The sequence below is a fragment of the Gadus macrocephalus genome, chromosome 10 (assembly GCF_031168955.1).
Source record: "Gadus macrocephalus chromosome 10, ASM3116895v1".
Lineage (NCBI taxonomy): Eukaryota > Metazoa > Chordata > Actinopteri > Gadiformes > Gadidae > Gadus > Gadus macrocephalus.
The window spans coordinates 2,569,363-2,581,240 of NC_082391.1; the positions used below are offsets into that span (position 1 = coordinate 2,569,363).

Consider the following 11,878-nt stretch of genomic DNA (forward strand, 5'->3'; position numbering starts at 1 on the left):
GAGACGGGACACAGAGAGACAGGGACACAGACACACAGACAGTCCGACAGACAGACGGGACACAGAGAGACCGACAGTCCGACAGACAGACGGGACACAGAGAGACAGACAGACGGGACGCAGAGAGACGGGACACAGAGAGACGGAACACAGAGAGACAGGGACACAGACACACAGACAGTCCGACAGACAGACGGGACACAGAGAGACCGACAGTCCGACAGACAGACGGGACACAGAGAGACAGACAGACGGGACGCAGAGAGACGGGACACAGAGAGACGGAACACAGAGAGACCTACAGTCCGACAGACAGACGGGACACAGAGAGACCGACAGTCCGACAGACAGACGGGACACAGAGAGACAGACAGACGGGACGCAGAGAGAGACAAAGTAGGGGATACTGGGGCAGGGTCTGGTGTAAACAGGCCCATTAGCATGTGAAAAGGACAGGCCAACAGTGTGTGTCAGGCTGGTTTGTGCTTGTTGAACAAAGAGTTCCTGACACGGAGGCTAAACCACACAACTTGAGAATAGGTTGGTGGGGGAGGGTTTATAGATGTGTGTGTGTGTGTGTGTGGGGGGGTCCCTAACTTCACACTAAGCCCATGTCCACATGGCTACTTCAACAACCACGATGTGTTTTTGAATGTCCTCTTGGTTTCTGCTTTGGCCGTATGCATCAAAAAGCCAGATCTCACATCTGCGTCCTGAGTTAAGACCAGCGAATAGCCACGTTGCTTGTTAGAGCTAGTACACCTTGAGGACTTATGTGTAGACAAAGGCCTGCAGCCTTCCAAGAGCTCAGCAACACACTGACCACCTCTAAGGAGAAACATGTCCAGACACTGAACCAAAACACTGTTTAGTTACCAAACAGTAGTGCGTCTGAATGATGCTGCAACATCTCATTCACATGCATACAATGCTTTTTTACATCGTTTTAAATGAAGAACATTCATTCGATTCCGGTAAAGGAATTAAAGTCAGTTTGAGTACATTTGGGGTCAATAACGCTACACTGCCCCCTTGTGTTCATGGTCATGTGACAATTGGAATAGTTGTCGTTCGCAGGAGTGGGAATTTATTTGCAGTTTTCACCATGGAAGAGGTCGAAAGAAACGCTCTCCATCAAAAGTCGATGAATGTGGAGATTGTGTTCTACTAGCCTGTCTGACCGCAGGAAACAATAACGCGTTAGTGCCGTGAGATCGAGCCGGCATGTATGTGCAAGAGAGACATGTCTTATTGTGAACAGAAAAATGCAAGAATTGTTGCAACTTGATAGCTTGGAGAGCATCCTGATGACTTCATGTGATCAGGGTGAACTCCCCGTCCTCTCCTCAAACATAGGCACCTCTTTCCCCACGGACCACACTGATTCAGGAAGATCCCTGGGTTAATGGAACCATTTAACATTGCTTATTATTTTGAATTAAGCAATTACAAATGAGGGCCAGCCAGGGCTATTCTAGCTATGAGCCATATAAGGAAATGCTCAATCAACTTCAAAAAATCAAAAATCAACTTCTGTTTAAAATTGTAAATTGTGTTAAACTTTAGCTTTCGTAGAAAACAATTCTGCAAAAGTTCTCCCGGACCCCCAACTGGTTTCTCCAGCCATAAACGATGGCTACATCTTAAGCTTAATAAAGAAACTGGAAGGCCCCCAGAAGGTCAAAAATGGCGCCGAGTTGGTTTGATCAAATGTGAACGAACAACAAAAAAGGTGCAATAAACAGGAAGATACTTGTCCTCAAGTTACGAACAGATAACTAACATTGCAACCCTTTATGAAACCGAACATCTGTTTTAACTGACAGCCATACAGATTGTCAGCACACCTGTTGATTCCCATGTAAGAATAGTCCCAGGTGGTTAATGATAGCTAACAGCTGATTGGCTGCCAGGCCCCACCAGGTGGCCATGCTACAGAGCACAAGCACGGTTTGACATGGGCCAAAGAAAGCACTAAAAGAAACATGGACAGTTGCATTTACTTCAATGCGTATAACTCCATGACTAATATTGGCAGCGTATTTACAGACAGAAGGTAGTGATTTTAAAGACAGTCATGTTGAAATTTTTAGGTGCTGAATTGCGCCCCATTTTGCCTGCTTGTGAAGTTGAACATTATTTTCCCAGCTATGCAAGTAAGTACATTATTAAAATATCAATCTTTCACAAAATATTTTACAAAAAATGTATACATTTAAATAACAAAAAATAATTAAAATATATAATTTATCTAATGTTGGATTTAGGATAACTTTCAAAGCATTTACAGTTGCCATCTCACCATTTAGTTTGAACATTTGTCCTCCTCGTTAAAATTAATGAGTTTGTGTCCGTGAGGATTTACGGTGATGTTTAGAGCACCGTATCCAACAGGCTTATCCAAGCCATTTGCCTCTGTGGCAAACTGCTTCCTAATTAACTATACTACCCGCCTGATTTGCCCCCAGTGTACATTCCCATACACACAGGGTCACACTGCCTCATCACCTGAAAGCTAGCTGGGCTTTTCTGGGGCTATTAAAGCAACATAAAGTCCACAATTCAGGACAGAGTAATAAGAGCAGAGTTTACATTTTTACTACAGGCCACAATATTTTGCCTTGTTTGATGGAACTGTGCTAAGTCAGCCTTGCATCTGAGACTAATTATCATTCCTTTTTTTGTAATGTATTTGTATGTATTTTTGTATCATTGTCAATTTAGGCTCAAAGTTGTTAATTTTGTGTGACCATGGAGTTTAACATGTACTTGTTCAGCTCAATGCAATGCGATGGAGATATGTCCTCCTAGTGGTTCCATGTTGCATTGCACTGTGCTCCACTCATCATTACATGAAAATATACTTTTAATGTGAATGTAAAGGGACTGAATGTGCATTACTAAGCTGTAGGCTACCAGGCCAACTGCCAACTTCACTGATAAAATAAAGAACACTAGACTTACACTTCTGCTTAACAGGTAAAATATATACCATCATGAGGGTAAGGAATACCTTACAATAAGACAAGATAAGATATTTAGTTTATTTATTATTCTGACACTACACCTACTCAACACCCAGATACAGCTCAGTTCATTTTTGCTTGACGACAACTTCTAACAATTCAGCCTAACAATCGGGAAATAGTCACCCCATTTTTGCCTTAAAACTCCATTCCTGCCCATATGTATGGAAGCATATATGTAGCAAAATTCAAATCGCAATGCAATTTGCAATTGCATAAGTAATTGCATTATGCAATTGACAATTCATTATGCAATTTAATAATGTCATTTGAAAATACGATATTCAAAGTGTATAGGGCTGCAACTAACGATTATTTGAATAATCGATTGATCTGTCGATTATTTTTTCGATTAATCGATGAATCGGATAAAAAAAAAAGATATATTAATTGCCGCATCTTTATTCAAAAACTGAACATTACTTCAAATTCACAGTGCAGACTGAAGTGTAAAAACACCAGGTTATTGCTCCAACGTCCCAGAACTATCAAAAGTAATATTAAATAATAAAACAATTAAAAAAACATAACTGGGATAACACAAAAAAAAGCATACAATGTATGATACACTTTTATATGTATATAAAGGATGTCCATGGTTAACCGGTCAAACCTATTGATACCATTTTCGAGACTCCTTGAAATAGAACTTGTAATATTGCTTTAATTGCTGATAAGATGATGATAGTTCAAGATAGGACATTAAACAAGTCATAGTTCTATCTTTACTATCTATTTTATATTACTGGGAAAACAAGTTTTCACCAAAATCTCAATTATTATTTTTTTTATTCTGTTGCATTTGAACGCATCAATCATATTACTGAGCCGACCTGAACACATCACATTTGACACTGTGTGTGACCATTGGTCCGTTTTTTTTTTTAAGCTAACTAGCTCTATATCCTGCCGATTTTAACATGGATTTAAAAACTGCATTACTATTTTTAACTGATGGGACTTTCTACACAGTCCGGTTGTGTGATTACTACCGCTGCTTTGAATGACTGTTGATGCACGCGGTGCCGACTCCGAGCCCGTCTGCACAACGTCTGCAGCAGCAGCTGACAGTTTTCGGTTGGACTATACTGAGTTGAAGGAGTTTTTTTAACCCAAAGACAGTGAAGGTACAACACTTCTATGTAGGCCTACAGTCCAGTGTTTGCCTTTTCTGTAGTATTCGGCAGATGTTCCACAGCCTTTGCAACCACGCAAATTAAAATTCAGTTGGAAGTATATCAGGGCCTTGAATGGGCTGTTCAACCATTTAACACATTAAGGCCAAGTGAAAACTGCTCAGAAAAATCCAAATTCTTTGACATATAGCAACTTTCTTTTATACAGTAACGCAAATAGTTACTTTCCCTGGTAACTAGTTACTTTTATCATAGAGTACTAACTCAGTTACTTTTTGGAACGTAGTGAGTAGTGAGTAACTGTAACTAATTACTTTTTTAAAGTAACGTTCCCAACACTGGTCATACTATATAATTATTTATTGCTTATGTTTATTGAATAATACAGAACATGAAGCACTTTGAAAGGAAAAATCTCATACTAAATCACATTTGCAATATTGGTTGAAATAATCGCAATTTGATTATTTCCCCAAAGCGTTCAACCTGTCCCAATTCCCCCTCTAACCACGGCCTAACCCAACATCTCTGACCCAATACCACCTCTAACCAAGGCATAAACCAACATCTGACCCAATACCACCTCTAACCAAGGCATAAACCAACATCTCAGACTGATTACCAACTCTAACCAAAGCCTTTACCCAACATCTCTGACTGATACCAACTCTAACCAAGGCCTTACCCAACTTCTCTAACCCAATACCGCCTCTTACCAAGACTTTAACCCAACATCTGACCCAATAAAACCTCTAATCAAGACATTAACCCAACATCTGACCCAATAACACCTCTAATCAAGGCCTTAAAGGGGTAGTTCGGAATTTTGGACATAGGGCCTGATTCCCAAGTGAGCATTGGTATTCTATATCACTGGAGACAGTTTTCAACACATTTCATTCAGTCCTTCTAGTTGCAGAGTTCGCTCGTGCTAGGCTAGCGCACGGCAACGGGCAATGCTAGCCTGCTATTAAAAACAGTCTTACCCACTCCACAGTACACCCGAGGTAAATCAATTATAACGCCAGACTATAGATTTAAATGTCTGTGTTGATAGAATAATGTTAGAAATAAAAATAACCTTGCACTGAAGCACAATTGAACGACTAGGCAACATGATGGGTCAGTGTGCTTTTAGAAATTGTAGAAATAAACGGTACAGATGGGCACCACAAAGTTTCCACCAATTTCCAGTGCGAGATCCAGAAAGGACTCAACTGTGGCTTGTTGCTGCTGGCTTGGACATCAAAACACCGGCTCGTACATGTACGGTTCGTTGGATACAACAAATTCCTCATAATCGTCTTCAAAAGCAGATGCATCGCTAACTCCTCCAAACGTGGGCATATCTTGTTAATTGAATACGCTTATAGAATTCCTTCGTTCACTGTACTCTGCGTTTGTAGCAATGACAGCGGCAGGTAACCTAGGTATCAGTCCGCCGCTGCCGTAGCCTACGTACAGGAATATAAACACTGCTGCTGAGACCCCGCAATTCCCTCAAAATGCAATGCAATGAAAGGTTGGTTTTATTTCTAACATTATTCTATAAACAGACATTTAGATTTATAGTCTGTCGTTATAATTGATTTACCTCGGGTGTACTGTGGAGTGGGTAAGACTGTTTTTAATAGCAGGCTAGCATTGCCCGTTGACGTGCGCTAGCCTAGCACGAGCGAACTCTGCAACTAGAAGGACTGTATGAAATGTGTTGAAAACTGTCTCCAGTGATATAGAATACCAATGCTCACTTGGGAATCAGGCCCTATGTCCAAAATTCCGAACTACCCCTTTAACCCAACATCTCTGACCGAACACCTAAACTGAACACCTGAACTTAACCATTTCAAGCCTTACCTTTACAGAACCATCCCTCAACGACTAAACTTCGTTATTGCAAAACTGAAATGCCAGCCTAAAAACATCTTTATACTTAAGGTTTTAATAGCAGGAAGTACACTCATTAGTTTAATGTTGTACAGTGGGCCCAGGGATCAAATCTACTGCTTCATATTACAGACCTCGGGTGAATAATCTCCATGGACAAAACTATATCTGAAGTAAATGATAGGCTTCTAAATGATTACAATGGAGTTTCCGAGGGCTGCTGATGCTTTGTAATGCGATGCTACTACAGAAGCATCTCCTCAAATCACTTCTTACCCGTTCTGCTGCGTCAGTACAACACCACACCCCCACTTAGCCTGCCATGCAGTCAAAACAACTCTGACAGTGATTTCCTAAGATGGTAACGACATAAGCCTTCTAAGACCTAGCCCCCCCCCACCCCTTGTTGATGGAATCATCTTCATTGGGCCTGGCTTTAGGTTAAGCAAATCACTTCCACGGATTGAAAAGTTAGTCAGAGCCTGACGGTGGAGCATGGGAGTAAGTATGCAGCCAGAGTTAAAGGGGACCTATTATGCTTTTCGACTTTTATGACCTATAAACGTTGTTATAATGATTGATAGTCATGTTTAACCATACACAAAAAACAATGTAGATTTTCGGGAAACTCTTCCTCTCATCTGGGCGCTTTCAGCATTCTCTGTCAACGCTCGGTTTCGTCCTTCTCCGCCCCCTCGCCCCCCTCCTGCCAACCCAACTCGTTGTGATTGGTTACCTTCCTTGTAGAGCGCGCGCAGGCAGATTTGACCAGGCATATGGGGGCGCGGCAGAGTGCCTCTACGTAGATGATGAAATGTCTCATCTCATTTTTTTTTTCTTCCGCTTATCCGGGGTCTTATGAAATGTGAAATGTGAACAAGTGAATCACAAACATTGTCCCGAGTGTTTAGCGCTCTGCACAGCCACCCCAGACTGTCAGTAGGGAATACGTCGAAATGCATGTACATCTTTATTTGACACTTTAATATGGTTAAACATGACTATCAATCATTATAACAACGTTTATAGGTCATAAAAGTCGAAAAAGCATAATAGGTCCCCTTTAAAGAGTTGTCATCATTACCTCACAAGAACTTCTTGAGCAGTGTGATACCTTGCCTAAATAAAGAAGGTCATATACTCGGGCAGTGGTAGATGGTTTGACTCCAGGTCAAAGAGATCTGGATTCAAACACAATTACTGCAGTCTACCTGTAAGCAACATAGAGCAAGATTCTAATCACTAGCAGCTAAACAACGACACAGAAATTAATCACGGTAAGGCGCTTTGCATAAAAGCATTTTCGAGAAGGTTATCATGTAACATAGATATTCTGGTTATATTTCTTTGGTAGGGCAACCACATATAGCATGAGTGTCTCAAACCCTCACTGATACTACGGAGCAAACCTGCTTATAACCACAGTGTGTACTGTAGTTGTGTTGGACAGCGCGTTCACGCCACACAACACAATCTGCTCATTACAACAGTGCGTATACGTCGCACAACGTAACCTGATGATTTAGTTGGGCTACCTTCTAATCACCTCGTATAAATAGTTTAGACAGGCAGATTAAACATTTATTTGTACTATTTTTTTTAATTATGGCATGATGTCGTTAACCCTCGTTATTACACAAGTCGTGGTCTAGAGTGTGCAGGTGGAATGCAACATAGAGGATTTACTGATTTCAATTGGACTTTCCCATTGATAAGAAGAATATAAAATCTTGTATGTTTTACGTTTAGCAAAACAAGAATCAAAATCAATGTATTAAAACTAGAATATTTTCTTTCCCGTCTAGAGCGACATCTACAAATAAGAATCTCCTAAAGCTACAAAAATGAGAGCAGAAACTCCCCAAATGATGAAGACACAAATCCCAGAGTCAACTAGTCCGAACATGTCCCAGTGCAGCGGGGAAACAGTGTCAGTGTGTGTGTGTGAGCGCATGGGTATTGAGGACAGGCTGTCCGGTTGTAATCTGGAAGGCTGGAGCTCTGGCCACAACAGCTGTGTGTCTCTCTCTCTCTCTCTCTCTCTCTCTCTCTCTCTCTCTCTCTCTCTCTCTCTCTCTCTCTCTCTCTCTCTCTCTCTCTCTCTCTCTCTCTCTCTCTCTCTCTCTCTCTCTCTCTCTCTCTCTCTCTCTCTCTCTCTCTCTCTCTCTCTCTCTCTCTCTCTCTCTCTCTCTCTCTCTCTCTCTCTCTCTCTCTCTCTCTCTCTCTCTCTCTCTCTTCCCCACCCACAACCAAGAGAGGTGGCGCTATCTAAAGAGTCAGATCTCGGTAGTTGGTGGACACCTGCTACAACACTAGTACTGTTCAGATATGAAGACCCCCCTAACCAGTAGAGTAGATCCCACAAGAGACATTTTGTTACCATAAACATAATATTGACAGACATGAATCAGTAACATCTTTGTGAAATAATCCATGTTCAGTTTTCCCTGGGGTCATTTCATAGGTCCACTGCAGATACTTATCCCAGACAGTTCACATCAACCACTGGTTCTATTCGGCCACATTCATTTAAACCACAGTGTTAAAATATAGAGTAGATGATCAGCTGTTCTAGTGTTAAACTATAGAGTAGATGATCAGCTGTTCTAGTGTTGAACTATAGAGGGGTGAACAGCTGTTCTAGTGTTAAACTATAGAATAGATGATCAGCTGTTCTAGTGTTGAACTATAGAGGGGTGAACAGCTGTTCAAGTGTTAAACTATAGAATAGATGATCAGCTGTTCTAGTGTTGAACTATAGAGAAGGTGATCAGCCACTCTGTCATAGTGGTCAAATATAGAGCAGGCGATCAGCTGCTCTGCCAGTGTTAAACTATATAGGGTACGCCGCTCTATAGTGTTAAAAAAAGTGTTATCGGGGGGGTGATCTACTGCGCTGTCAGTGTTAACCTATAGAGGTGATCAGCTGCTCTGTCATAGTGTTAACCCATTGAGGAGGTGATCAGCTGCTCTGTAGGTGCCCAATGCACCTACGCGCGGAGTACATTTTTTTAAAAACTTTTTACGCTCCCGAGCGTGACGCTTAGCCAGGACCAATCTGCGTTGAGCTTGACCCGTGGAAATGATCAGCTGCTTGATTTTGCGGTTCAATCTGGACTTCTGCGAGTGAACGCTGATAGGCTGTCAAGACAAAGCATCAAGCAAAATTTGTGGGAAAGTAAAATATTTAAAGTTTTGCGGGAGAAGAATCCTTGGCCGGTCACTTATTTCCGTGAGACTGGGTTGCGCCATCTAGAGGTATGTGCCATGTACACGTCAAGAACGGCTGCGAAACACATTGGACCAAACTCTACCCGATCCTCGGATTGTCACATATCAATTTGTGTGTGAAGTTCTGTTCTGCAAGATATTGTGGTTGTCAAAGCACAATTAGAAAATACTTGTGGAGTGAGGTACACTAAATGTGAATGTTGGATGTTTGCGTTCAATAAAAACATCCTATCAAAGAACAGAACAAAGGCCACCAATAACCGCTTAGGTTAGGTACCTGGTAATGTGTCAATATAACATAGGAGAAAAATAATAACAATTATATTTTGAGAACAATTATTGTCAATGAGAATCCAAAAAATGTATAGATATCCCCAAATTGATTATCAGCATAATAATATTAGGGCTTTTTTATTTTGGCAGAGCAATTCTAGAAACACACAAACACATTCATTCAAACCTTCACCCTAATGCATTCAGATAACTGACACAGTTTCATGAAGAACACACGAACACAAAGCTGTTAGTCCGTCGGCAGCCAGATGCTGAGGATTTTACTACAAATCACTACGACCATGATCCACTGAGTACGTGTGCGTTTTCTTTTTTTCATTTTCGTTCATGCGCACACGCATCGTCCTGGACAGAAATAGCCAAACGCCTGGCTGGGAGGGATCGGGAGGGGGGGGGCTACACTAGATATGATTGGGGAGGAGCAGAGAACTATATGCAATAATGTGTGAAAGACATGAGGTTGTCATGTGTGACAATGTGAGTGAAGGCAAAAGCATGTGCGTTTAAAGGGTATGTGTGTGTGTGTGTGTGTGTGTGTGTGTGTGTGTGTATGTGTTGGTATAAAGGGTGTGCGTGTGTGTCTGTGTATGTGAGTCGTGCGTGTGTGTGTGTGTGGCAGCAGCACAGAGCATCGCTCAGCAGTCATTGGAGGAGGAGCTACTACAGCTGCCATACAGGAGTGGAGAACCCATTACATCAGCCTGTGTGTGTGTGTGTGTGTGTGTGTGTGTGTGTGTGTGTGTGTGTGTGTGTGTGTGTGTGTGTGTGTGTGTGTGTGGAGATGGGGGGGGGATGTCACGCCGCAAGCGGTGGCAGCTCATTAAGGGTTAACAAGTTCACAATCCCAGCATGCAACACTGCTGCTGCGCGCTTAGAGAGAGCACTGCGCATAGCGGAGTGGAGAGAGGGAGGAAGGAGGAGCCAAGTGTAGGAGAGATGAGGACACAAGAGAGAGGATGAGATAGGAAAGGTAATTCTTACACTAGTAGAACCAGTATGGAGGTTATACACTCCTGACCATTGCATTCATTACCTCAGCATTTGTCAAATTAAAATTGATTACACTGCATTTTTTGGCCTTGGTCTAGTCTAGAATATAACTACACTCAAATAGGGACGCGTTAATTTGATGCATTAGTAGGATGTCTTCTTGTGGGTGTACCTTCAACACAGTCTTGTTGCCTGTTAGAACTAATGGTCTTAATAGTGGTGTCTTTAATAATAATAATAAATACAATTTATATAGCGCTCAATATGGTACTCTAAGACGCTTTATAGGGCCTATAGTGTCTCTATAGGGCCTGAAAGGTCTTTATAGAACCTATGGCGTCTCCAAAGGGCCTAAAGGCTCTTTATAGGGTCTCAGGTGTCTTCATAGGGCCTAAAGGTTCTTTATAGGGCCTATTGTGTCTTTAAAGGGCCTAGGGTTTCTATATAGGGCCTAAATAGTCTATATAGGGCCTATAGTGGCGTTATAGGGCCTATGGTGTCTTTAAAGGGCCTATAGCTTCTCTATAGGGCCTAAAGGGTCTTAATAGGGTCTCTGGTGTCTTCATAAGCCCTAACGGCTCTTTACATGGCCTATCGTGTCTTTATAAGGCCTAAAGGGTTTTCATAGGGCCTATGATGTCTTTATAAAGCAGAAAGGGTCTATATAGACCCTATGGTGTCTTTATAGAGCCCATGGTGTCTTAATGGGGCCTAAAGGGTCTGGATAGGTCTTAAAGGGTCTTAACGTGGCCTATGGTGGCTTTATAAGGCCTGAAGGGTCTCTAAATTACCTAAAGGGTCTTTATAGGGCCTATGGTCTCTTCATAGGGCCTATATGATCTTTATAGGGCCTAAAGGGTCTTTGTAGTGCCTATGTTGTCTTTATAAGGCCTAAAGGGTCTTTATAGGGCCTATTGTGTCTTTATAGGGCCTATAGTGTCATTATAGGGCCCAAAGGGTCTTAGAGGGTCTTTACAAGGCCTAGATGGTCTTATAGGGCCTATGGTGTCTTTATAGGGCCTAAATGGTCTTTACATGGACTATGGTGTCTTTATATGGCCTATAGTGTCTTTACAAGGTCGAAATGGTCTTTATAGGGCCTATGGTGTCTTTATATGGCCTATAGGGTCTTTACATTGCCCTTCGGTGTCTTTATAAGTCCAAAAGGGTCTTTATAGGACGTGTGGCATCTTTATAGGGCCGAAAGGGTCTCCATAGGGCCTATAAGGTCTTTAAAGGATAAGTCAATAGGCACTACAGCATGGCTTTATGTAAAAAACACGGATATGGTGTCAGTATATGGCACTAAACATG

At 41.9% G+C, this 11,878-nt stretch overlaps 1 protein-coding gene across 3 annotated transcripts in view; it reads right to left on the reverse strand.

Annotated features, from left to right (window-relative positions):
* The window catches only part of LOC132465458 (storkhead-box protein 2-like), a 49,281-nt gene that overhangs the window by 21,599 nt on the left and 15,804 nt on the right, over positions 1 to 11,878 (reverse strand). The gene's annotated exons all lie outside the window — the stretch shown is intronic.